At 44.2% G+C, this 27,406-nt stretch overlaps 1 protein-coding gene and 1 non-coding gene across 2 annotated transcripts in view; one reads left to right on the top strand and one right to left on the bottom strand.

The window, feature by feature from the left end:
• Positions 1–27,406, top strand: part of LOC132213926 (protein Daple-like) — a 135,968-nt gene that overhangs the window by 84,254 nt on the left and 24,308 nt on the right. The window lies entirely within an intron of this gene.
• LOC132214024 (U6 spliceosomal RNA) lies at positions 26,569–26,672 on the bottom strand. The gene has a single exon (XR_009448128.1). It is a non-coding gene; the product is annotated as a U6 spliceosomal RNA (small nuclear RNA).

Genomic DNA, 27,406 nt, shown 5'->3' with positions numbered 1-27,406 from the left:
AAGCAGATATGGCATAATGGTAACCGCTGTTAGATTTATTTGTTTATTTTTAAAACATTTTTTATTGATTTTAGGGAGGAAGGGAGAGGGAGAGAGAGAGAGAGAGAGAGACATCAGTAACATCAATGGTAAGAAGAGAATCATTGATCGGCTGCCTCCTGCATGCCCACTACTGGGGATTGAGCCCGCAACCTGGGTATGTGCCCTTGACTGGAATCAAACCCAGGACCAGTCTGCAGGCCAATGCTCTATTCACTGAGCCAAACCGGCTAGGCCTTAACAACTGTTAGATTTAGATGAAACAGGTGTTCACTGTATTATTTCAACTTTCCTTTCTGAATATTTTTAGAATAAAAAGTTTTGGGGCGGGGGAGAATATATTTATAGCAGTTGAATTAATTATTGGGCTATTGACAAGAGATTTCAAGACTTTTTGACTAATGTTAAATTCCTTAGTGGTAAGCACTGCAATCTTGGTACCTGGACATTGCTTTTTTGTGTTTTCCCCCATTAACTGTTTCCTGATGAACATTGGACCCTTCTAACAATATACTGGGAACGATAAACTGAATTATTCCTAAACTTGAGGGAATGTGTAAAAGCATTTCTGTCCAGGAGTGTTGAAACCTGTGACCATTTTTTTTTTAATATATTTTTATTGATTTCAGAGAGGAAGGGAGAGGGATAGAAAGATAGAAACATCAATGATTAGAGAGAATCATTGATCAGCTGCCTCCTGCACGCCCCCTACTGGGGATTGAGCCTGCAACCCGGGCATGTGCCCTTGACTGGAATCGAACCTGGGACCCTTCAGTCTACAGGCTAATGCTCTATCCATTGCGCCAAACCAGCTATGGCGCCAGTGACCATTTTGATGATATTTCCACCCCCCCCCACCCCATATAACCATATGGTTAGTGTAGGTGTGAAAGTGGCATGACAATATCCAAGAAGGGTTTGTTTTTTTAATATGTATTTTTATTTTTCAGAGAGGAAGGGAGAGGAAGAGAGAGGTAGAAACATCAATGATGAGAGAGAATCATTGATTGGCTGCCTCCTGGGGATCGAGACTGCAACTCAAACATATGCCCTGACCTGGAATCAAACTGTGACCTCCTGGTTCATTGGTCGATGCTTAACCACAGAGCCATGCTGGCCGGGCTCAAACTAATTCTTTGCTTCTATGTTTCCATCTTAAATTCTCCAAAGGATGATTGCATGTTTACTAGATTCCATGATGTGCAGTTAGATGAATTGTCTCTTTTGACTCCGTTATCTTAAGATTGCTTGTAAATAGAACGATAAGACTTTTAATTTCAGTCCTTTTGGTCTGGAAAACATATTGTTCTTTAGTCTTCTTACTATATGGGGGAAGATATTTTATATTTGGTTAGGAATCAATACCAGGTGTATGTGACTCAGATTTAGTTGAACAAATAAACAGATAACTAAAATGCTGTATGCAGATATATTAAAATGCCATATAATACCTGTGTGTCCACAGTGTGGTGAGAGCCAGGGGACTGGCTCTGAAGGAAGGATTTCTCAAAGAAGTTGCTGATTGAACTGCAAGTTGGGAAAAGAAGGGCATTCTAGGCAGATCCAATCAGCCAAACGATTTATGGAAAAACATGATGTTTTCTAAGTTCAGAATGGATGTACACAGGGTTTGGGTGTGGAGAGATGCTTGCAGGTGCTGAGTGAATCCAAACTGAAGGGCCTTGTTTGTATCTGGGAACTTGAAATTTAAACTGTACCCAGAAGGAGCCTGTCAAGCCTGTTAAAATGGAAAGTACATCTTCAGTTCTGTATTTTGAGAAGATATGACTACGGTGGCAGTGTGTAGGATGTGTAGGATTGGCTGGTGAGTAGAGGGACTGTTGTCAAGGATACTGTTCTATGAGAGTTCGGGGGAAAAGAATGGCTCTGAAGAGAGAAGACAGAGATGAGAGACAGAGCTGAGGGAATGTGCAAGTCCTGAGACATCAGGAGTAAGGGAGAGTATGAAAATACTATTGGGGTGGGGATGGGAGTGGCCCGGAAGAGATTAATGCGGGGAAAGGAGGTCCTATGTAATACTTTCAACAATATAGATTTAAAAAAAATAAAAATAAAATACTATCTGCTTTTAGAGACTGGGAGGATGGGATTTCATAAAAGGAAGCTGCGTCAATAATAGGTACAGCATAGATTTGGGACATTTCAGGTGGGAGTGCAGCTCTAATGCCGGTTTTTCCTAAATTCAACAACCACAGATCAGACAATTCAATTTAAAACTGGACAGAGGGCTTGAACGGACATTTCTCTAAATGGCCAATGAGCACATGAAACAGTGCTCAGCATGTTTAATCATTAGGCAAATGCAAATCAAAACCACAGTGAGATACCATGTCATACCTACTGAGATGACTGATATATTAAACAATGAAAAAAAATAAGTGAGGATGTTGAAACTGGAACCCTGTGATTACTGGTGGAAAATTAAAAAATGCCACTGTGGGAAACCATTTGCTGTTTCTCAAAATATTAAACCTAGGCAGGTTGGAGGGGATCAATGGGGGATAGAAAGGGACATCTATAATAATTTCAACAATAAATTTCAAGATAAATTTGAGGGGGGAGTTAAACCTAGAATCACCATATGATCCAACAATTCCCCTTTTGGGTATATATACTCAAAAGACAGAAGCATCGATCAGATGCTCAAACCTCAGAGGGAAGGTAGGGGAGGGTGGGAGTAAGGGATAGAGGTCAACCAAAGGACTTGTATACATGCATATAAGCATAACCAATGGACACAGACCCAGGGGAGTGAGGTCATGAACGGGAGTGGCGTGAGGGGCAATGAGGGGCTAAGGACATATGTAATACCTTAATAAAAATGCTGAAATAAAAAGAAAAGATTTGAAAGCGGGGACTCAGTAGAACACCAGTGTTCATAGCAGCATTATTCACAATAGTTGAAATTGGAAACAACCCCAGTGTGTATGGAGAGATGACTGGATATACAATATGTGGTATATGAATACAATGAAATATTTAGCCTTTAAAATGAAGGAAATTCTGAGATGTGCTACAACATGGATGAACCTTGAGGATGTTATACCCAACATAATATAAATACTGTATAATTACACCTTCATGGGGTACTTTTCTTTGAATAGGTAAATTCATAAGGACAGAAAATATAATAGAAGCTGAGGGAGGGAGAAAGGGGGAGTTGTTGAATTGGCAGTTTCTGTTTGGGATAATGGAAAAGTTCTGGAAATGGATAGCATTGAGGTTACACAACTTTATGAATGAATGTATTTAATGGTACTGAATTTGTACACCACAAAATGGTTAAAATGGTAAATTTTACATTATGTATATTTAACCACAATTAAAAAACCCATAAAATACATACCATTAAATAATTTCAAGTAAGTGATTGTTAGGCATGCTAGTGAAAGTTGAATGGCATTTCCTAGTTTATGTTTTGCAAGATGAAAGGGAAAGTTTAGTTTTTCTAAAGATTTTTTTCTGACTGTCTAAGAATGATAAGATCATTAAGAAACCTGTAGGTTATGAATAGCTCTTCTGGTAATCTCTAGTTTTATAAAGGACATAAGGTCAATACAGGTTGAGCCACGGTTTGAGGTCACTTTTGTGGCAAGGCTTCTATCTAGTAGATTTTTAAATTTTTGTCTACTCTTTTCTTAAAATTTATTTACACACATAGTTTATCTTTTCGTATAATATTTATCATTAATTTGTTTAATTTTATTTTACCTTTTTTAGTTCCCATGGTGCATGTGTTGAGCTGGTGAGAAGATAGTATATATCTATATGTCATAATTATTTATTTATTTATTTTTAAAATCTTTCCTTTTGAAAGTATTATAGATGTCCCCCCTTTTATTATTGTCCCCTTCTAGCTCACCACAATTCTTATTTAGATATTATTTGTTAATAGGCTATTATTTAGATGCAATTCTTAGATAAGCATTTTGTTTTAATTTTAGGCATTTATCATATCACAGGGTAAGTCTGCAAAGGCCTACAATAAGTTTCTTTTTGGAATTTTATTGAACTTTTTGATTCCAAATGTATACCTCTTTTTTTGTTGTTCAAAACAAAATGAATAATTGTGGTTTTGTCTAAGCATTTTTATATTATTCATTAAAAGAAGAGTCCCACATCTCTTTCCGGAGAAGGTGCTGTGGAGACTGTGGAAATGACAACAAAGAGCCTCAAATCTTGTGGAGAAAGTGCTTTGGAGACTGGAAATGACAACAGAGGATTTAGAAGATCACTAAAGTCATTGAGGTGTTTTGATATTCCTTTCATTTTCCAGCATTGTGATTACTTAATTTTTAAAATGTTTTAATTGATTTCAGGGACAGGAAGGGAGAGGGAGAGAGATAGAAATATCCTTGATGAGAGAGAATCATCAGTTGGCTGTCTCCTGCACACTCCCTCCTGGGAATAAAACCAGAAACCTGGGCATGTGCCCTGGTCAGGAATTGAACCATGACCTCTTGGTTCATGGATTGATGCTCAACCACTGAGCCACACTTGCTGGGCCAACATTGGGATTCTTTTTTTCATATTCTTAGATCAACTTAATGTGAAAATGGAACTTGAATTGCTTTAATTGAATTTTTTTTTTATTGTTTAAAGCAGCGGTTCTCAACCTGTGGGTCATGAGCCCTTTAGGGGTCGAATGACCCTTTCACAGGGGTCGCCTAATACCATGGGAAAACACATATATAATTACATATTGTTTTTGTGATTAATCACTATGCTTTAATTATGTTTAATTTGTAACAGTGAAATTGGGGGTCAACATAACATGAGGAACTATATTAAAGGGTCGCAGCATTAGGAAGGTTGAGTTTAACACTGGTTTAAAGTATTACATATGTCTCCTTCTTCCCCCTCGACCCCTCCTCGATCATGCCCACCCCCCTAATTACAAGGAGGCATGATTTAAAAAATCAACATCTGTTTTTCTTCTCGGGATTGGGAGTATTTACTGAATTCAGACCACCACCAGAAGGTTGAGTCTCACCTTTTGAACAGATCTTTATGTCTGAATCCTTTGGAAAGTTTCTCAGATCAAGGATGAAGACTTGTCACAGAATCTCAGTCTGGATTCTTCTACACTTCTCTCACATACCTGCAATCTTTTTCCTACTTCACTAGGTCTCTGAGGAGCCTAAATGGAATACTCTGATGGGAGAAGGAATTCATTCACTTGTTGACACCCCTTGTTCAGTTGGCAAGGTAAATACTGTGTGTAAAGTGAAAACTTCCAGGAGTGCTCAGGTGACTCAGAAATTGGCCTTAAGAACCCAGAGCAGTTTTTGCAAAACACAGAATTGTTTGAAGATACTGGCTATGTAAGGGCTTGTGAGTCATCTTTGTCCCAAGATCAGCAGGAAGTCAGGAAACATGGTAAACACTGGGGTTGACCTGAAGAGCATTTCATGTTGACAGGCTGACTGCCTGCACTGTGGTGGAAGGTCTATAACAATACCTGCTATGCTGTAACAATACCTACATTCTAGTAGTGCTTACAGTTCAGAGAATTGCAGTTTAGCTACATAAATTGTCAACAAGGCCAGGGAATCATGATCCCCATTAGTGATGAGAAAACCTGTCAGAATGTGTTTCCAAGACCATGACGCTTGGTTAGCTGTGGGCTCTCTGCTGCACTTGTGCTGTCGCCTTCTGTGTCTTTCAGGTTCCTAGTGGATCTACATTTAAATGGTGCTAGCACTGCACTTTCACAGCCTTGTCAGCACTCTGTTTAAACACTGAATTCTAAAGGTCACACACTTGGGTATTGTGACCCTTGATAATAAAATTGAATGGAATAAAAATATCAACATCTGAGTTAATATTACAGAACGTTTTCTAATTTTTGTGATCTTCCTTGAGATAAAGAAGTTGTATTCTGGGACATGGCACTTTTAATTTTTTTATTTCTCTTAGGAAAAATCATTACTATGATGAAATCTGTTTTATAATGAAATGATTTCCAACCCTAATAATGGGCTCTGGTATTTTTCACATATTTTATTTAGTTTTAAAACTTCACAGTGAATTAACTGGTATTTCCCCATTTTCTGGAAGAAAATATTGAGGCTCTAGAGATGGTTTGTTGAAGATCAACAGCTAATAGGTAATGGAAGAAAACCGAGATCACAGTATTTTTACAGTAGTTTCACCTGCACAAAATATGTCTTGCAAAAGTAGTTGAGGTTGCACTTACAATACTGGGCACAGGAAAGTCCAGAAATAGAATAAAGGGGCTCTAGATTTGAATATCTTTTTTCTCATAAGTATGTTTTTAAATGGGAAAGTTCTATTGATGAATCCTAACTGTTGGGGGTAAATATTGGAAAACCTTCCTAGTTATTTGTATTTTATATGTTCTTGTTGTTGTAGGGACTTAAAACTGGAGTTTTACTTAGATCATTACTGCAAGGATTACACAATACTTTTCAGAACAACTGAAGAATTATGCACACTTAATCAAGGTAAGCAACTGAGTCATTAAAAGTTTTGTGAACAGTATGGTGACATTTGCTTGAATTTCGGTTTTGTTTGGACTCTATGTTATAAACTCGCTTCTAAACAACATAGAGTACAGCCCAGCTGATGGGGTGTCAGGTCCTGTCACTTCTCTGGTACTCTAGTTCTTGAGGTCCCTTCCTTCCTCTCAGCCTCTCTCTCACTTTCTCTGTGTGTGTGTGTGTGTGTGTCTCTGTCTGTGCCACTGACCTGTTGTTCTATCTGGAATCTGAGTCCACACCCTTTTCCTTACCACTTTAGTAAATCTTGGTTTTGGTAAGTTCTCCACTTTGTTCTGAGAGTGTCTTGGTCTGAGAAAAGATACGGCATATCGTGCTACTTTATTATAACTTCTAGACGTAAGCTGTCAAAACCTATGAGTGGGATCGATTTCAACCTTGACATTCCAGATACGACGATTCTAGTGTGAAGCCATCAAGGTGAGCAGCAAGAGTACTAAGCCACATTGACTTCAGGGCCTCCTGATCCCATGTGTTCTCTGTGACCTGTCAACCTCTAGTATCGCCAGGTCCCTAAGCATCCTCTACGGGCAGCCCGAAGGATCTTTTGAAAATGTCAATATGATCATGTCTCTTCTGAAAACTGACAGTGCTCTCTTATGGCCTTTAGAAATGAGTCCCAAATCCTTAGCGTGTCTGTCCAGGCCGTCCATGATCCGACCTTAGCTTCTTTTGCAGTCTTGTCTCTCCCTCACCCCTTTTCTGTGGTCACACTTTGAGATCCTGATTGGCATCACACTCTGCGAGCCCAGCTTAGAGCTGTGCCATGCCCTGTGTCCCGATGTCTCCCTCTGGAGTCGGTGGAAGGCTGGTGTTCTTTCTGGCATCTCCCATCTTTCCCCTGTCCTGCTCTCTGCTCCCATCGTTTTTTCTTTGTGTTTTCGTGTTTGTTGTTGTTTTTTCGCAATACCATGAAATGCTACAACCTTGTCCACCCTCAGGAGTTTTAAGGATTTCATTCAGTGTTGATGCTGAGAATTATAAGCAGCAGAATAGTGATGAAGCTAACAGTAGGGACTTGTCTTTCTCACAAAAGAACAAGTCCACCGGTAGGTGGATCCAATATTGAATTCAGCTGCTCAGTGATGTCAGGGTAAGCTCCGAGCATCAAAGAGAGGAAAAAAATCCTCTCCTCGCTATTGTGCTTTATATCAGGGAGGATAATAGTGTCTCAGAAGTCAACTATGAGACTCTTGTGTGAACCCTTGGGCAGAACGGGCCAGATTTAAAGGGACATGGGGCAGTTTAGTGTCAAACTGCTCCTGAAGGAGGTGCCTCAGCCCAGGAGGAGGTGCTGAGGGGAAGGGCAGTGGGGACTTGTCAGATGGAGAGCTTCCTGTTTCTACTGTGATCATAAAGGGCCCCGTACATTTCTTCTGTGTGGACTTGTGAAGAAAAGGTGTCCCGAGTTTCAGGGATGACTGTTTCACAACGGTTTCCCAGTGTTTTCAAGTACCCTGTCTCATAGGGTCCATATTATCCACATATAAGTGGTTAAACATACATGTTTTTATTGATCTCAGAGAGAGGAAGGGAAAGGGAACAGAGAGAGGAGGGGGTGGGGGTGGGGGCGGTGAGGAGGCTGGGGAAGGGGAGAGAGAACCATCAATGATGAGAGAGCATCATCGGTCCCGTAGCCCCTAGCGCGCAACCCAGGTACAGGCCCTGACTGGTAATGAAACGGGGATCTCTTGGTTCTGGAGTGGACACTCAAGCACTGAGCCACTCCGGCCCCACAGCCACATATGACTTTAAAATGAAACCTTTTGTTTTAATTCAAATTTAGTAAAACTTAAAATTCACTGAGACGTTTAGGTTTCTCTTGTTGGATACCTGAGGAGTGTTGGCTTGGTGTATTGAGCAGCTGGTTTGCCTTGAAAGCAAATATGAAATGAAAGAAAGGAAATGTGTCTCCAATCAGAGCAAGAGTGCTGCTCACATGAGAACGATGAGCTTTGGATGATTGGGCCACAGCACTGAATGGACACCTCTTGCACAGCGTGCCTCCTTTTGAAATACTCACCAGTGGCATTCCTTTGTCCTTTTCTGCTTAGAATTTTCTGACATGATGGTTTTCATTTTAATTATAGATTGTTCCAGTGGTGGTGTCAGTGAACTATGGCCCCTCCGGTAGGACCAGGGCTGTGTACCTTGTTTCCGTACCGTCCTGTTCCAGTGGAACCATTGCCTGTCCCTAAGCTGAGTTTGACTGGTGAGTTAAATTCTGGGCTCCTGGAAGAAGGGAAATGATTCAGGAAGTGTTTAGTGGAGGAAGTTGTTTTGAGTTAATCCTGTTGCAACCAAAGCAATGCTCTTGCTATCCCTAGTGATTTTAAATATGGTTAAGAGCTAGTCTAGTGGTTGTTTCTGGCCTAATAGCAAATACAGCTAAACAGCCAGGGAAGTAGAATGCCTCCCATTAAGTAATTTTTCCTTTCCTGAGACCATTTCAAGATACAAGTTGGCACTTGAGAAAGTTTAGAAAGATATGATTGAGTCTGGCCAGTTTTGCACAGTGGTCTACCGTACGCCTGTGAAGCAGGCAGGAGTGCACAGTTGGTTTGATTCCGGGTCAGAGCACAGGCCCGGGTTGCAGACTGGATCACCAATAGGAGTCGTGAAGGAGGAAACTGATCAATGCTTCTCTCTCATGGTTTATGTTTCGGTCTCGCCCTTTCCCCCTCCCTGAAATCAATCAAAGTGTATTTTTTAAAATATATACTGAGTCTAGCCCCGGCTGATGGGGCTCATTGGATGGGCATCTCCCCTTGCACTGAAAGGTTTCCGGATCAGTTCCCAGGGAGGGCACGTGGCAGGGTTTTGCGGTCAAATCCATGTCGGGGGTGGGCAGGAGGCGGCTGGTGCACCTCTCATCTATGTTCTCTGCCTCTCCCTTCCTCTCTCTACTGTCTATCTATATATTGGAGGTATGATCCTTGTGTCAACCAGAACCTATACATAAAGCAAAATGAGAAGAAACTGTCACTTCTAGCAGTTTCACTTCTGACAGTTCACTAGTGTGAACATTTTGGTGTATATATTTCCAGATTTTATTTCCCCATTTTATCAGTGTATACGTAGTTATCAGAAGAAATTAAATGTTTCAAAACTTATTTTAAAACTGTATTATACAGTGAGCAGCTTCCATGTCAGCATATACGTGTGCATATGTGTGTGTGTGTGTGTGTGTGTGTATGGAATTATGTATATGTACATGAGAAGACATGGTCTACACGTGTTTTTAATAGACAACCTTATTTAATCAAAAGGAGTATTTAACTTAATGGGACATAGTCTACATAAATAGGTAGGTACTTTTAGAAAATTATCCTTCTTTACTATTATAAATGTACAGTTGGGATGTATTCCTCTGAATTATTTAAGATAATCGCCTAGAACTCTTCTGACAGCATGAGAGAAGGCTTCCAGCGCAGCCAGTCGCTGGCTCCATAATGGCTTCAGGTACTGCCTCGGGCCAGGCCTGGCCAGGGCAGGGCCTCTCATTGGACCAGGCTCTGGCCCCTGAGCAGGCCCTTCCTCTGCCTCCGGAGAGCTCTGGAGCTCTGGGCATGGACCTGGAGCAGGAGAAAGAGACAGATTGACTCACACTCCTGGCTTTCCTGTGACTTAGTGCAGACAGGAAAGATGCCACCGCCTTTAAGGGAACTCCAGCCCATGAGCCTGCCCTCCCCAGATGATCTGCCCAGATGATCATTCTGCCTCACCTTGTTGAGTTGCCTCGGTGGGCTCAAGGTGCTGCAGCGCCAACCATAGATTTTGGGCGTGGCCCACCAGGTGTGAGGCGGGGGAGTTGACGGGCACCAAGGCCTGCTCTACCTCGAAGCAGGTGAAAGGAAGGGGCTGCCCCAAACCCTGGACGTGGTCCAGCCAGGTCCCCACCATCGCAGCAAAGGCCCTGGGGAGAGGCAGGAGGGCAGCAGAGTCTGAGACCTGGTGTTTCCTTCCACTCTGCCCTCCCATGGCACACTTGTTTAGATCTGAGCCTCTGTGCAGGCCCCCCTTGCCCACCCAGGGGACAGCCCCATGCCACCACCGGCCCCTGTGTGGCTGTCCTGGTTGTAGCAGTTGTGGGATCCAGCAGGTTCAACACAGAGTCTGTGTCAGACTCTTCTTCCCACTGGCAGCTCTCCTGAAGGTCCGGTGCACTGCCCACCCCCACCCTCTAGGCCCTGGGCATCTGGGCTGAGGACTGAGACAGACTTGTGAGCAGCCTGCTCACCCAGACTCCTGTTCTGAGCCTGGCCACCGCGGTCAGGGGAGATGGATATGGAGGGGGCAGGCAGAGCGGGGTGGGTCTGTGGGGGGGTGGGAGGGGACTGTGAGGGACAACTCAGCACAGCGTCCCCTCTGGGTCTACAAGGCCCGGGACCCCACCCACTGTCATCTTTGACTCCTATCCTCCTGGAATAGAAGACTCCAGAGCCCAGGCCTTTCTTGGGAATCAGATGATGTATAAGATTAGGGTTCTGCCAGGCACTCTCCACCCTCCACCCACCAAAGTCCCCACAATGCTGACTCTGGGGGCCCTCCCTCTGGACCCGGAGACCACTCACTTTATGACTTGGTCCTGCGGTGTGTCAGCCCGGGCATTGTAAGCAGGTGTGCCTCCAGATGGAAAAATCACTCTGATCGCATCAGCCCTGATGGATGGTGGACACGACCTGCAAATGATGGACAGCGTGACTGCTGGACCCATTGCCCAGAACTGAGGCCCAGGGATTGTGTCTGCTTCATTCCTGGAGTCAGGCTAAGTGTCTCCAAAAGTGCGTGCACATTGTCGAGTAAAGAAACTCCAACCAGAAGCATGCCATACATCTGAGTGGGCCTGGGCCCCTGCTCTCCCCAGAAATCCCCAGTGTGGTCCACCAAGGACCAGGACCGGCTAGGTGAAATCACACACTGCTTAACAGGTTGCTTTGCATGTGCTTTTCCAACCTGCCACAGGCCGCTGATGGATGTGTCAGAGTTCTTTCCATGAGATAGAATGAAAGAATTGCCACCAACGACCGCCGCACCTCCAGCTACCCTGTCTGCAGAGCCAGGGAGCAGGTGAGACCTGCCATGGCTTGTCCCCACAGCAGTGCTATGAAGTTCCCCCCCCCCCCGCCCCCAGCAGCCCACTTTTCAGAGGAGCATCCTGAGACTCGGGAAGATGTGGTGACGTTTTCATGCCTCACAGCTAGCAGTGGGCAGAATCACAAGTGTGTGCTCACCTAGTTAGAAGCTCGTCCACGAACCCTTGGGCTCTGTAGCAGGCCAGCGTGGAGACGTAGGGGACGATTCCCCCCAGGAAAGCTGGTACCATGGCCTTGGCCACCTTCTCCGAGGTGCCTTCCTGGAGCGCCTGCATCCTGCAGGACTCATGCAGGTTACCAGTTCGCTCAGCTGCACACTGGGTGGGAGAAGGAAGGATATCCATGTCAGTGGCATGACCGTGAATCCCACAAGGATGGAGATTTGGAGCTCAGTCGGGAGGTCCCAGCCCCACTGGGACGAGTGCAAGAGGAGGGACAGGAGTGTCCTGGCAGGACAAGGTTCTAGGTCTTCAAAATGCCACTGAAGTTCCGTACATGTTCATACAATTGCCACCTTCTCGGCATCTTACCCCCCGCCCCCGCCGCCTTCCCTTTAGCTGAGGATCAACCAACCTCCTTTTCGTGATAGTGTATATGAAGAGCCCGGGCCCTGTGAGTCCCAAAGAAAGGTCCTTGTTATAGAGATGAGAACACAGAGGCTTAGGAAATATCAGATGCCTGCTTAAGGGCATGCAGGTCAGAACTGGGTACTGTCCTGCATGACATTCCTTCTCAGGTACCGGGGACTTCCCTGCTACTGACATGGTTGGAAAGGGTGTGGGAACGTTGTCCCTCCCCAGCGTGGGAACAGTGTACACGGTAGATATGGCCTGTGAAAGCCTTTGACTTCAAAAGAGCAAGTTATGTTTTATGCTTTTACATTAAAGGGCATTTTAAGACCCTCATTATGGAGATGGCAGATTCCGCAAGGTGGCAAGTGCCTGGAGACTGCAGATGGGAGAAAGGCGATCACGGGGCAGGAATCTGACCAGAGGACTCGGGGAGGAGCTGATCCATGTGGTGGGTGTAAAGTGACAGGTGCCTCAGTGTCCCCATGAGGCAACTGCCAGGGACGGAACACTGTGTTTGAGTTGGACACCTTGACGTCGGCCAGGTGAAAATTTCAATGAGTGAGATTTCCCGGGCCAGGCTGGGAGCAAGGCAGCAGCCATCATCAGAAACTGCTGTTGGCAACGTCCCTGTCACAGCCCTTTGGGTTTGGAATCTGCCTGCAGCCGTTCAAATTTTACACGTGCTCATCCTTCCCCCAGCAGTGGGCGTCCATCTCCAGCTGGGGACATTACATGTCCTGTGGTCTGAATTGTGTACCCCTAATCCCATGACTTTGCAACCCCTCGAACTTGATTATGTGTCTGCATTTGAGTTTTAGTCTTCAAGCAAGTCATTCAGGTGACGTGAATTCAGTGGTGTGGGTCTTCCTCGAATCTGACCAGTGTCCTTAGAAGAGGAGGGGAGGACACGTGGCAGTGCAGAGGGGAGTCCATGTGACACACAGAGAGAAGACAGCCATCTACAAGCTGAGGAGCGACCCCCTCAGGAGATACCAGCCCCGCTGACAGCACCATCTCTCACTTCTAGCCTCCGGAATGGTGAGGAAATGAATGTCTGCTGTTAACACCACCCAGTGTGGCCCTATGTTATGGCAGCGCAAGCAAGCAACCTAACACAGTCCGTTCTGACACACATCAGTGTTCCGGGCAGCACTGCTGACATGGCAGCTGAACTGCATTAGGCCCATGTCCATCAGCACTGAAAGGCCGCATCGCTGGGCAAACGACCTCCCCGACTGGACCAGGTCTGCAAGGACAGTGGAGCTGAGTGCTCCAGAGGATACCTGGCAAGTGTAGTTTAAGCAACACAAACAGCGAAATGCCCAAGTGCTCATGGTCCACTGTGAAGTCACAGGACATTTCTCTCTCTGATATTGCTACAAATATGTGAGGAGCGTCTCTCTACCGTCCCATGTAGCTGGAGGGGGGCATGGGGGTCCGCATTTTTTTGTCTTGGGGCTGTGGGACACTAGGGAGAGTCCTGGGAGGGTGCCCGGGGAGTCCCCAGATTTGAGTGTGGGTTCTGGGCACTGCCAGGTTGTGTTGAGGTTGTGGGTGTAGAGACCCTCGAGCCCAGCTCTCACCTCAGACAGGCACTGGTCTGTGTCGTCAGCCTGGTGCACCTGCACCCTGACCCCGTAGGTGGTGTAGTCGGGTCCATGGGCCAGCACCTCAATGATGTCCTCCTTGGAGCTCTGCAAAGACAGAGTGGGTACTGAGCCAGGAGGCATCAGGAACCTTCCACCCAATCTGTGGTCCTGTGTCATGGCAGACCTAGTCTGTGAGGACACAGTGAGGATGTTCCTGGCAGCCCTGCTGAGCTAGCAACAATTGATTTGTGTCAAGGTGGAGCCACAGTGAAAGCCTGAATCACTGAGGAAAACTCTGTCCTTGTTGGGATGATATGGAGTTGGGTCAGGCCACAGCTCCTGAGCTGGCCACGCTGCAATGGTTTGTCATCCTCTGTGAGGTGATATGTTGCAGAGAAAAGTATTCAAGAACTTAATCCATTCCTATGCCCCTAACCCCCCTAACCCTTCTTCCCCCCTCTTTTTTTTTCTTTTTTAAATACACAGCACTATCAAGTGGGATGATCTGTAAGGCTTGGAGAAGGCCTACAAGGACAGTCAGGCTGGGGCTGGTCCACAGGATACTTGGGGCAGGGAGTTCATCAGTTGAAAGGAGCATGAGGCAAAGACAGCAACAGATGCCTTTTCTCTGATCCCAAGAAGCACAGGAAGAAAGACTGCTTTTCTCCCCTACCAGGGAGCTGGTCGGGAGGACTGAAGGTACAGATCACTTTGGGAGTGGACTTGTGAGAACTTTGAGGCCCCAGATTTGAGTCTGACTTCTGGTCCCACGCCAGTCACCTCAGGGTCCTGGGTGTGGGCCAGCTCTCATCTCAGTTTGGCACTGGACGGTTTTCCTGTCCTGATGCACTTGTACTTTGTACCCGTTGAGGGCCTAAGTGAACCTGTCAGCCAGCTCCTCAACGCTGCCCTTGTTGGAGCTCTGCATAGACAGAGCCTGCTACTGGGCCAGGAGGCATCAGGGGCCCCGGGCATTACCAGTGGGGAAGATGCCCACCACCCATTCTGCTCCCCAGATCAGGCAGAGAGGGGCATCTGCAAAGACCTCCAGGCAGGGAGTGAAGTTAATGACCCCTTGAACACCCCTGTGATTTAACAAGTGGGTAGCAGAGCTCCGACCCCAGCACTCAGCTTCCCTTCCTGTGAGCCATGACCTGGGCAGTGAACGTGACACACCCTCCAACACCCTCCAGACCTCTGACACTTACCAACCTGCTCCTGAGCCCCGGATGAGCATCCCTCATCCCCTGCTTTCTTCCCCTCACCATCCTGGACACACACACACACACACACACACACACACACACACACACACACACATGCACATAGCCGGGATGAGGAGCAAGAGGTGTGGGCTCCCCAGGTGTGACCCCCAGTTGGCGCCCAAGTGTGAGCTGAAAGGGCCTGCCCTTGGTTACCTGTGTGTGCCTCGTGCCAGAGGGCGAAGGGTATTGGTGGTGGTGCTTGCACCTATTTCCCCAGCAATAGAAACATCTCTTGCCCTGGGCGTTCTTCTGCCCAGAGCGTTGGAAGAACGGGAAGCAACAGAGAAACATCCTGGCCCCCTGACCTTCTCCACTCAAGTGAACTGGAAAGGCAGTTGTCTCTAAAACAGGGGTGGGCAAATTTTTTGATTTGAGGGCCACAGTGGGTTCTTGGCGGGCCAGAAGAAAAGCATGGATGGAGTGTTTGTGTGAACTAATATAAATTCAAAGTAAACATCATTACATGAAATGGTGCGGTCTTTTTTTTTTTTTTAGTTTTATTATTTCACACTGGCCAAATCCTGCCCGCGGGCCATAGTTTGCCCATGGCTGTCCCAGGTGCTGGGACTTGGAGTGTCCCACGGGGTAGTGGCTGTTGTGGGCGGGAAGGGCTCATTCCAAGGGTGAACTTGGGCTTGTCAGGTATTTAAAACGCTTGGAGGATTGGGGTTCCCCTGGGCCTTGCTCTGTGGGGGCAGCCAAGGAGTCACTTTCCCGAAGGGTGGGACTTGGCCAGCCCCTGGTTCCTGGGAGAAAGCAGGAGAGTGGAGAGGTTCCATCAAGTTGCAACCTGGGACCAAGAGCCCCAGTGAGAGACCAATAGCCCCAGTGTGGTCTGGTCTCCTGTCATTGTGGGGCAGGTTACATGTGCTCCCTGAACCTGGAGGAGTTGTGGCTGCTGAGCTGACAGGTGGCAGCTGGGGACAGAGTTCCAGCCAGACCCCAGCAGGGCCCCCTGTCTATTAAGCCAGGCAGTGAGGTGTCCTGCTTCTCTGGGGCTTGTGTCTCAAGCCAGTGGACAAGACAGATCTGTAGTCCCTAGAAAGTTAACAACCTGGTCAAATAGGGTGTGTGTGTGTGGGGGGGGGGTGAGCGGGGGAGGGTGGAGAGTCGAGCTGAGGGAAAAAAATGGGCAGGGGCAGAGCTTATTCCAGGCCTGGGAATATGTGTCTTGGAGGGTAGTCACCACGTGAGCCCATATACAACTTGGTGTTTATTCAGCAGTGGCTTCAGTGCAAGGATGATGATTAAATTGTGGTTGGTTGTGGGTGGTTGGTTGGTTGGGTGGGAGGTTGGTTGGTTGCATGGGAGGTTGGTTGGTTTGGTCTCAGAAGAAATAAGAGGTAGAGACAATTGTCAGTCTTTACTTAGAGCCCAGCAGTGGCCTGACTTGGTCTTGGCTGGTAGGGCCTGTCCTTCTCGGGCAGAGATTGGAAGTGTTCTGAGAGAGATGGCAGCACTTCTCCCACCTGTGAGCTGAGGCTGGCATCCTTGCTGCCTAGCGGCTGGCTGTCCGAGGGGCTTAGTGGTAGGAATGATTCACACACAGCTCCCTTCCTCACTGGAGAGAATAGGTGACATGTGGCTCTCAGTCCTTGCACTAAACTAATGTCAGGATGGGGCAGACCTTACATGGAAGTATTTCAGCTTCACAAACCATTTGAGTGAGTTAAATAACAACTCTTATGTTTTTTAACCTTTAAGGCAGAAAATACAGCCACATTTTAATTTGATGTTTACAAGAGTTGATTTTTACACCCCCAAAATTGGCTTCAGCTGAAGTTTTCCATACCTGGAAAGTTACTTGTTGAATTTTAATACAAGTGACATATAGTGCTCAACACATCTGTATTTTCTGAGCCTTTTCACACCAATACAAAGAATATGCAATTGATGTTTTAAAAAGATAATGCTAAATTTACTAATTTGGGTTATAGTACAGTTACTAAGAAATGTTTAATAGTATCTACCAAAATGTTATAGGATAAGTTTTATAGAGATTGTATATTTTTGAAATGAGTAGTATTATAAAACTGTGTTTACATTTTTGTGAAGTTTTGTACCACAAAGTTTAAAACAGGGAAAAGTTTATTATTGCTGAGATATTTAGGAACATTGTAGAAATCTGAACCCACAATTATTTTTTGAAGAGTTTGTAGAAACCTTATTTAAGAGGACTAATTTTACCCTCATCCTATAGATGCAGCTAGGAGACCCAGAAAGGGTAAGTGAAATCCCCAAGACCACAAGCTATTAATACCAGAGATCAAATGAGAACCCAGGGCAAGTGCTCATTCTATTTTTCCTGTCAGCCTCTATAGACCCAGTTGAGGTTAGAACCATAGAGCTGTGACTTTGGAGATCTGATTCCTTTAAAAATCTTTTCTGTATATATATGTTTCTCTTAGGAGTCTTGATAGTATTATTTAATTACTAGATTCCCAGTGCATGAATTTGTGCACATTGAAAGGAAATTAATTAGAAGAAATATTGTAAGATCACTATTTGCCCTTTCTCAATAATAGAAGTGTATACCAAATTCACGATCAACAATGACAGATGGAAACACATGCAACTGGCGCCAGTGATTTTATATATATATATATATATATATATATATATATATATATATACTCGCTTACTTAGACCTGCTTTCTGATTAGGTAAACTTTTTCCAGCCTAGTGAAGTGCCCCAATTTCTTTTTCAGGATATTGCCAGCAAAACAGCATAAATACCAATATGAAAGTAGATTATTATTGTGGATCATGCAGAGATAACAAAGGGAGAAATATTTACCTATAGCCCTGTTTGACTATATTCCGTGCAGTGAGAAAACCTGAAGTCATGTTCAGGTTCTACCATTTCTTGCTTCTTTTCAGTTGGGTCAATTTTTAAAACATTATAAACCTCCATTTTCTGGCTAATGAAATAAAAACAGGATTCTACCAAGTCTCCTCTCTACCTATTCCGGGACTTCAGTGAGGATCAAATGAGATGAGGCACATGAAAACACTTCAAAGACATTTGGTTAAAGTGTAAAATGTTTGCACCTGGCTATAAAGCAAATGGGTGAAGAAACTCCAAGGAGGCTAGTCGCTAGGGAGAGGAAGCCTGGCATTACTATGTGACATCATTACCTGGTGCCCACAGCCACCATTTCTGTGCTGGGCTGGCCTGTGGGCTTTGTGCCATGGGTTTGTGGCGGGGCCTGTGTCCCACTTGGGAAAAGCGGAGTGTTGCTTGTGGACTCTGGGTGCGCAGTGCCCTTCCTCTGTAAATGGCCAGTTCAGGTCACAGCAGCTCCAGTATTGAACGTCTGCTCCTGGTGGTCAGTGCTCTTCATAGCGAGTGGTCAGGTGGTGGAATCCTTAGCACATTAGCCTTTTACATATATAGATTTTGCAATAAGAACGTCAAAAACCGTTTTAAAAAAAGTTACTGTGGCTCATGTCCTAAGTTTATCAAATCTGAAACTTTACTGTAGATATCAGCCTTCCAATGAGGAATTCTTCAAATACAGCCTGAGCTGTGGACCCTGAGGCATCCTGCCTAAGAGCCTCTCTTCAGGGTTGCTGACCCGCCCCATCCCCTACCGCGCCTCCAACCCCTGCTCATTATTTTTTCCAAGCAGACCCAGCATCTCCAAAGCCCAGTGTTCTCATTCAGGAGCTGTTGGAGTGCAAGAATGCATTTTAAAGGATATTTCACAACCCAAAGCACTTTTTAAGCTTCTCAAAGATAAGTGGATGGTCACTGAACATGGATGCAAAATGCATTTTACACCAAAAAAAGTTACTTAAATGTTTTTTAGAAGATTTTTTTCATTATCAAAATAATATAGGATCATTAGAATTTTAAAAAGAATAGTATAAAGGAAATCACTTCTTTCCACTATCCAAGGTTAACCACTTTCAACATTTCAAAGTATTTCCTTTTGTCTTTCGTACATTTATATATCTAGATACCTTTTTGAGGTGATACTATTAATTCATTTATATTAATATATGTTGTATTAGGGTTGCGTTGGTGGTATAGTGGTGAGCATAGCTGCCTTCCAATATATGTTGTATTGACTTCAGAGAGGAAAGGAGAGGGAGAGAGAGAGGTAGTAATATGAATGATGAGAACGAATCATTCATCACCTGCATCCTACATGCCCGCTACTAAGGATGGAGCCCCATGTACTCTGACAGGGACTCCATGTATGACCTCCTGGTTCATAGATCAAGGCTCAACCAGTGAACACGCCTCCAGAGCAAGATGATACTATTTGTAATGTGTGTATCCTGATTTGTTTTCTCTTAGTTATGGTGTTTTCATTCCACTGCATCTATAACCACTTTTTCCCCGTTTATTAAGGCACTGTTTATTTTTCCCAGCTTTATTGAGAAATAATCAATATACACCACTGTATAAGTTTAAGGCAGACAAAAGGATGGTTTGATTCACCTACATTGTGAAATGACTACCACAATGGGTTCAGCTAACATGTACTGAAGATGTGACAAACCAAAATTGAAACCTCTAATGTAATTTGGGTTATTTTTTCTTCAAAGTCAAATCTACAATTGTTACCATTGCAAAAAAGAGCTTGTACTTGGAACTAAAGTGCAGGGTGTGGTGGGTCTGCAGGCTGGGGCTCTACTGCCCTGGCCCCTTGCACTTGATCCCTGTGCCTATTCACATGCAGATCCTTTCTCCTTCCAGACTTCACATGAGGCTGGTGATGGATGTGCTGCCCCTGCTGGACGGGGCTCCACAGTCTGTCTTCCCACCACGGAGTGTCAGAGGTGAGAGCCCCCTGTGTAAGGCTGTGGAGCATATGAAGTTCAGAGTCACTTGTGTCTCAGCAGCTCTGGGGGTGACCTCAGCATCAGCATGCGCAGAGCCTATGCTGGCCTCCAGGGTGTGCTCTGTGCGGGTCCAGCTCACCCACAGCTCCTCTCTCCCTGGATTTCAGCCACCTTACTGGTCCTTCTGCTAGAAGCTCTGGTTCTCTCAGAACCTTACAGTCCTCTCCACCCATGAGCTATGTGGAAGCTTCATATAACAGGATGGTTTTCAGGGAAAACTGGCAAGAGAAAAAGAAGAAAAATAATCAGGAGTCACCACAATACTTTGGAGTCCAGGGCCCGGCCAGAAGAGAAGGGGGAAGGGTCCAGGGCAGCCACCACTCTGGCTCCAACAGGCCCCTGGTCCAGTCCTCTCTGAGTCATTCCCGTCCTGCGCACAGAGCAGTGCTAAGACTCAGTGCCTTCAAGACAAATCAGCTCACCACCATGCTGGTCACTGGTCAACTTCTCAATTCTCTCCCCACTCAGCCCACTGCTGCTCTCTCTAGAGTCTGCAGATACTATTCTCTCTGAGACCATGGTTGACATCATTGGGTGGACAGCTGGCCATTGATCTGCTCCATCTCGTTGGCTCCAGAATGATGTGTTTTCTTCTTTTGAGAAGAAGAAAAAAGAGCAAGAATATGGGTCTGGAAAGCAAGTAGCCTTTCTGTAGAAATGCATGGACAGTGAGTTTTTTACTCTTAGTACTTTGAAGTGCTATGTGGATTGGCATGAGGTACTTTCATTTTATTATTCTTTCTGGATGTTCTTCCTGAAGGTGACTGAGTTGGCTGGCTGCACAGGTAAAGGAACAAGAGGGTGAGCGTGCTGCCCTGTGTGCCAAGTAGCAAGGAGTTTGTGCTGTTCTGCATTTCTGAGCCTCTCTCACCATGTGAATCAGCTCTGGCCAGAGGCAAGGATAGCCATGAGTGGCTGCTCCCAGGCCATCCTGACACCACTCGTCTGCCCGACCTCTACACCATTGAGCTGTGCTCATTGCCAGCTAAATCCACAAGCCAGGGGAGCCCTAGAGCCCTGAGTCACTGCGTGCAGAGGATGAGCTTTGGTGGCTCCCTGGCCCACATCATGGACCAAAAAGAGCAAGATTTTATGGGGTACAGACACTGAAAAGGCCTTCATGACAGCCCTACATTATTACCCTAATGGTACAGGTTTGGATGGACAATTACAAACTCCCTACTTGACCACAGAGTAAAGTACCAAAACTTTAATGAGTGACACTCTGTCTCTCATCTACGTTTCACCCCTTAAAATAGGGATGTGTTGATTTCATCCACCAGCATTACTTCTTCCATCTCGCATTCAAGTTGACAGGAAAATTGGAGCCATCTGTGGAAGGAGAGAGCATATGAAGACAGGGTATTATTTTTAGTTCATTTTGAGCACCACTCTGTCGAGTACAAAGAGAAAAACTATTTATCTTTCCTGACCTTTAACAGGGCATAGGTATCTTTTCTACAGTTGAGATCTGTAGATGATTAAAAGGCACCTGCTTCCAAGGACAATGCTGCCTTCCTTCATCCTTGTCCTTGGGTTGCGTCACTCCTGGGCCCTGTACCCAGGTCCCAACCAAGGCACGGAGAAGTGAATCTGCTCTGTCGACGAGACCCTGGCCCAGCGTTCCTGGAATGGCACAAAAGGCCCATCCTTGTCACTTGGTGGATGTGGTTTAATGAAGCAGAGGGTCACTGTGGGAGGATTGCACTACCTGTGTTGTGTTTTGTGAGATGGTTAAAAGGTTTGAAGCTCCCTTAAGAAACCAGGTGGCACAGTGAAGGAGCTGTTCCCCCGAGTGATCGCATTAGAGGTGGCTGAGACACAGCAGCTGTATTAAAAGCTGTGGAAGCTTCATGATGGGATGAGAACTTAGCTGTGTAGGTCACTGGTCTGGATGGTGGCCCTCAATCCCACTGACCACCAGTTCCTGTGGGCAATTCCTTATACTCAGCCCTGACCCCAAGTGGACCTGCTGGACCAGATTCCCTGGGGCAAGACAACCAAATCTGGTTGTCACCCCTTTTAGTTTTTAACCTTTTAAAAATATAATTGTAGATTCCATTATTTATAAGAGAGAACGCAGAGGTAGCCCATGGAATCTGACCTGGTTTCTCTCAGTAATATCTTACAAAAATCTCACAGCAGGATATTGACAGTGACCCAACTGCCCATGTAGGGCCGATAGAAAACAGCTCTACCTGATTCTCCCACACCCAGGACAGAGCCTTCTATTTTTTTTTTTTGGTATATTATTATCACAGTAATATATACACAATGAAATTTACCATTTTAACTATTTTTCAGAGCACAGTCCAGTGGTGTCAATTGGTCCTTAACACAACTTAACAATCATATTGTTGTGCTGCCGTTACCACCATCGGCTCCATCACTGTTCTCATCTTCTCCAACTGAAGCTCTGTCCCCACTAAACAACAACTCTGCATCCACTCCCCCATTACTGGTACCCTCCATCTTACCTCTATGACTCTGATGGCTCTAGGGACCTCATGAGAGTGGGATCACACACTATTTGTCCTTTTGTGACTGGCTTATTTCATTGAGCATCATGTCTTCAGGGTCCATCCAGGTTGTAGCATGTGCCACAATGGCCCATTTTTCTAAATTGAATATATTGGGGTGAGATTGGTAATGAAATCATGTAGCTTTCAGCTATACAGTTCTGTAATACATCACCTGTATGTTGAATTATGTATCTCACCTCCCTCCCCTCTTACCCCAGGTCAGGTCTCCTTCCATCACAATTTATCCTTTCTAAGCCCTCTTCTACACACACCCCTCTCTCTGTGATAATCACCAAACTGCTGTCTGTGTCTGTAAGTCTTTTCTTTGCTTAATCCCTTCACCTTTTCCCCTAGTCCCCCAACCTCCTCCCCTCTGACAGTATTCAGTCAGTTTTCTGCACCTATGAGTCTGTTTCTATTTTGATTGTAGTTTATTTTGTTCATTAGATTCCACATATAAGTGAATCCATAAGGAACTTGTATTTCTCTGACTGGCTTACTTCACTTCACTTAGCATAATACTCACCGGCTCCATCCATGCTGTTGTCAAAGGTAAGATTTCCTTCATTTCCTTTTTGTGTGCGTGGGTGAGTCGTATTCCGTTGTGTTAATGTACCACAGCCTTTTCTCCACTTATCTGCTGCTGGGCACTTGGGCTGCTGTGAAATCTTTGCTATTGTAAGTAATGCTGCAGTGAACATAGCATTGCATATATCCTTTCCGATCAGTGTTTCAGGTTTCTGCAGAGATATTCTCAGAAGTGGAAATGTTAGGTCATAAAGCAGTTCTATTTTTAATTTTTGAGGGAACTTCATACTGCTTACCACAGTGGTTGCACCAATCTGCATTCCCACCAAGAGTACACGAGAGTTCTCTTTTCTCCACATATTCACCAGCACTTGATGTTTATTGATTTATTGATGATAGCCATTCTGACAGATGGGAGGTGATACCTCACTGTGACTTTAATTTCCATTTCTGTAATGACTAGTGATGCTCAGCATCTTTTTGTGTAATAATCATCTGCAGGTCCTCGCTGGAGAGGTGTCTGTTTAGGTTCTTTGCTCATTTTTAAATTGGATTGTTTAATTTTGTTATGATGTTGAGTTTTTTAAGTTCTTCATAAATTTTGGATATTAAACCCTTATCAGATGTATCATTGGCAAATATGTTCTCCCCTTCAGTGGGTTGTCTTTTGATTTTGTTGGTGGTTTCCTTTGCTGTGCAACAACTTTTTAGATTGATGTAGTCCCATTTGTTTAGTTTTTCTTTTGCTTCTGTTGCCCAAATAGATATATCAGAATAAAAAATATTTCTATGAAAATTTATTGCCTTTATTTTCTTCTAGAAGTTTTACGGTTTCAAATGTCACTTTCAAGTTTTTAATCCATTCTGCGTTTATTCTTCAATATGGTGTAAGAAGGTAGTCTGCATTCATTTATTTTTCCACTTATGTGCCCAATTTTCCCAATAGCATTTTTTGAGTGGACTATCTTTACCACATTGTATATTCTTGTGTCTTTTGTCAAATATTAATTGACCATAAATGTATGGGTTTATTTCTGGACTTTTTGTTCTGTTCCACAGATCTTTATGTCTGTTTTATGCCAGTACCATACTATATTTATTACTATGGCCTCGTAGTATAGTTTGTTATCAGGTAGCATGATTCCTCCCACTTTGTTCTTCTTTCTCAAGATTACTCTATTGGTTTGGTTTTATTTTGTTTGTTTTGTTTGTGTGTGTGTGTGTGTGTGTGTGTGTGTTGGGTTTTTTGGTGTTTTTTGTGTGTTTTTTGTACTTCCATATAAATTTTTGTGATATTTGTTGTAGCTCTCTGAATTGTCATTGGACATTTGAACGTTGTTAATTCTTCCTATCTTTGAACACCGTATGTGCTTTTATTAATTTGTATCTTCTTCAACTTCTTCCTGTCTTTCCTTCCTTTCTTTCACTTTCTTCTTTCTTCCACTTCCTTCTTTCTTTCTTTCTTTCTTTCTTCCACTTCATTCTTTCTTTCTTTCTTTCTCTTTCTTTCTTTCTTTCTTTCTTTCTTTTTCTTTCTTTCTTCTTTCTTCTTTCTTCATGATCTTTATTATGTTCAGGTGAATTCCCTTTATTCACATTTTCACTGAGAGTTGTTATAATGAATAGGTGTTGTGTTTTGGTGAATGCTTTCTGCGTCTATTGTTGTAATCATGTGAATTTGATTCTTTATTTTGTTTACGATGTATCGTGTTTTTTATGTGTAGATACTGTACCAAGCTTGCATCCCTGGAATAAATCCCACTTCATCCTGATGTGTAATCTTTTAAATGTATTACTGGATCCAGTTTGCCAATATTTTGTTGAGGATTTTAGCATCTACATTCATCAGGGATATTAGCCTATAATTTTTTTTCTTTATAAAGTCTTATTCTGGTTTGGGATTAGGAGAATGCTGGACGCATAAAATGAGCTTGGGAGGCTTCCCCTGTCTTGAGTGTTTCAGATGAGTTTGAGGAGAACAGGTGCTAGTTCTTCTCTGACTGTTTGGTGAAATGCACTGTGAAGCCATCCAGTCCAGCACCTGCATTTGTTGAGAAGTTATTTTTTCTTTTAATTCTCACCTAGTATATATTGTCCAATGAATTTTTTTTTTTAGAGATGTGGGAGGGAGGGAGGGAGGGAGGTAAGAAGGGAGAAAGAGAGGGAAAGAGAGAGAGAGAGAGAGAGAGAGAGAGAGAGAGAGAGAGAGAGATCAGTGTGAGACACACACATCAAATGGTTGTCTCACACACATGTACACCTCAACAGGTGGCAGGGGTGAACCTGCAACCCAGGTACATGCCTTTGACTGGGAATCGAACGCATGATCCTTTGTTCCATGGACCACATCTCTAACCACTGACACACAATGGCCTTAGCTTCATTGATCTCATGTTTGTTTTTTACTGCTTTGTTTATTTCTGCTCTGATCTTTATTATTTTCTTTATTCTTCTCACTTTATGGTGTCTTTGTTTTTCTTTTGCACTAGTTCCTCTAAGTGTCAAGTTAGATGATGTATTTCAGATTTTTCTTGTTTCTTGAGGTAGGCCTGTAATGTTAGGAATTTTCCTCTTAGGACTGCTTATCCTGTGCTCCATAGCGTTAGGATTGTTGTGTTCTCATTTCCATGTGTTTCAAGGTATTATTTCATTCTTTCCTTGATCTCATTGTTATCTATTCATTGTTTAGTAACATGTTAATTAGCCTCCAAGACTTTCTGTGTTTTATAGTTTTTTTCTTTTTCTTTTTTCTTTTAATCCTATAATTACTAATTTTTATTGTGGTCAAATAAATATAAGATTTCGAGTTTTAACCACATTTAAATATACATCAAGTATATTGACATGCAATCCTCACCACCATGTATCCCCAAATTTTTATTTATTTATTCATTTTTGCTTTTCATTGCTTTTATCTCTGTTAATAAATTTATTGGGGCATGGGTGGTTTTAGGTGTGTACAATTCAGTAATAGATCACTTGTAGGTCAGTTTTTTCTAATTGACTTCTAGTTTTATACAGTTATGATCAGAAAAGATTCTTGATATGATTTCAATCTTCTTAAATTTACTGAGACTGTTTTTGTGCCCTAACATGTGGTCTATCTAGATAATGTTGCACGTCCACTTAAAAAGAATGTATATTCTACTGCTTCAGGGTGAAAATGCTCTGAAGATACCAATTAAATCCATTTGATCTATTGTGTTATTTCAGTCCACTCTTTTTTTTTTAAAGACTAGGTGTGAGGCCGCCCTGTGCAAGGGTGAGGCAGCGCCCAAGTCTTCCCCCCCACCTTCTCCCTCCCCCCCCCAGCCCCCGCCCATCTCCCTCCCCCCCCAGCCCCTGCCCATCTCCCTCCGCCCCCACCCACAGGGACCCCAGCCCAGGAGGAGGTCAGGGCCCAAGTCTTCCCCCCCCCGCCTTCTCCCTCCCCCCCCCAGCCCCCGCCCGTCTCCCTCCCCCCCCAGCCCCCGCCCATCTCCCTCCACCCCCACCCGCAGGGGCCCCAGCCCAGGGGAGCCAGGGGAGCCTAGGGGAGCCAGGGGAGCATGTCACACGCTAGGGGGAAGGGAACGCTTCACTGATTTGAGTGTCACCCTTGCGCAGAGGCCACCCTAATCTCCTCTGCATCATTCCAGGTTTACTATATGTGCTGCTGCTGCTGCTGCTGCTGCTGCTGCTGCTGCTGCTGCTGAGTCCAGCACCAGGCCACTCTTTGCTTCTTGATTTTCTGTGCGGAAGATCCAGCCATTGATGCCAGTGGGATTGTTCAAATCCCCTACTACGTCTGTATTATTGTTGAACTCTCCATTTATGTACATCAGGATTTGATTTACACATTTACTTGCTCTTATGTTGAAGAAATACATGTTTGCAAGGGTTATATCCTCTTGTTGGATTGCTCTCTTTATCATTCTGTGGTGTCCATTCTTATCGCTCAATATAGCCTTTGTTTTAAAGTCTGTTTTGTCAGCTCTAGGTTTACCTCCCCGGCATATTTCTCATTTGTATTTGCATGAAATACCTTTTGCCATCCCCTTGCTTTTTGTCTGTATGTCTTTCATTCTGAGATAGGTCTCTTGTTGACTGCATATATATGGTTCTTGATTTCTTATCGATTCAGCTACCATGTCTTTTAATTGCAGCAGTCAAGCCACTTACATTTAAAGTGATTATTTGTAGATATGTTTTATTCTTTTAACTCTGTTTCCCTTTTATTCCTTCTCGATAGTTCTTATACTAATGGTTTGGTGGTAACACACTTCTTTTGCTGTTTCTTGTCTGGGAAGCTCTTTATTTCTCCATCAATTTTAAATGACAGCCTTACTGGGTAAAGTAGTCTTGGTTGAAGGTCCTAGCTTGTCATTATTTTGAATATTTTGTGCCAATCCCTACTGGC

The sequence above is a fragment of the Myotis daubentonii genome, chromosome 12 (genome assembly GCF_963259705.1).
Source record: "Myotis daubentonii chromosome 12, mMyoDau2.1, whole genome shotgun sequence".
In the NCBI taxonomy this organism is placed as follows: domain Eukaryota; kingdom Metazoa; phylum Chordata; class Mammalia; order Chiroptera; family Vespertilionidae; genus Myotis; species Myotis daubentonii.
This window is presented reverse-complemented; position numbering and strand designations above follow the sequence as displayed.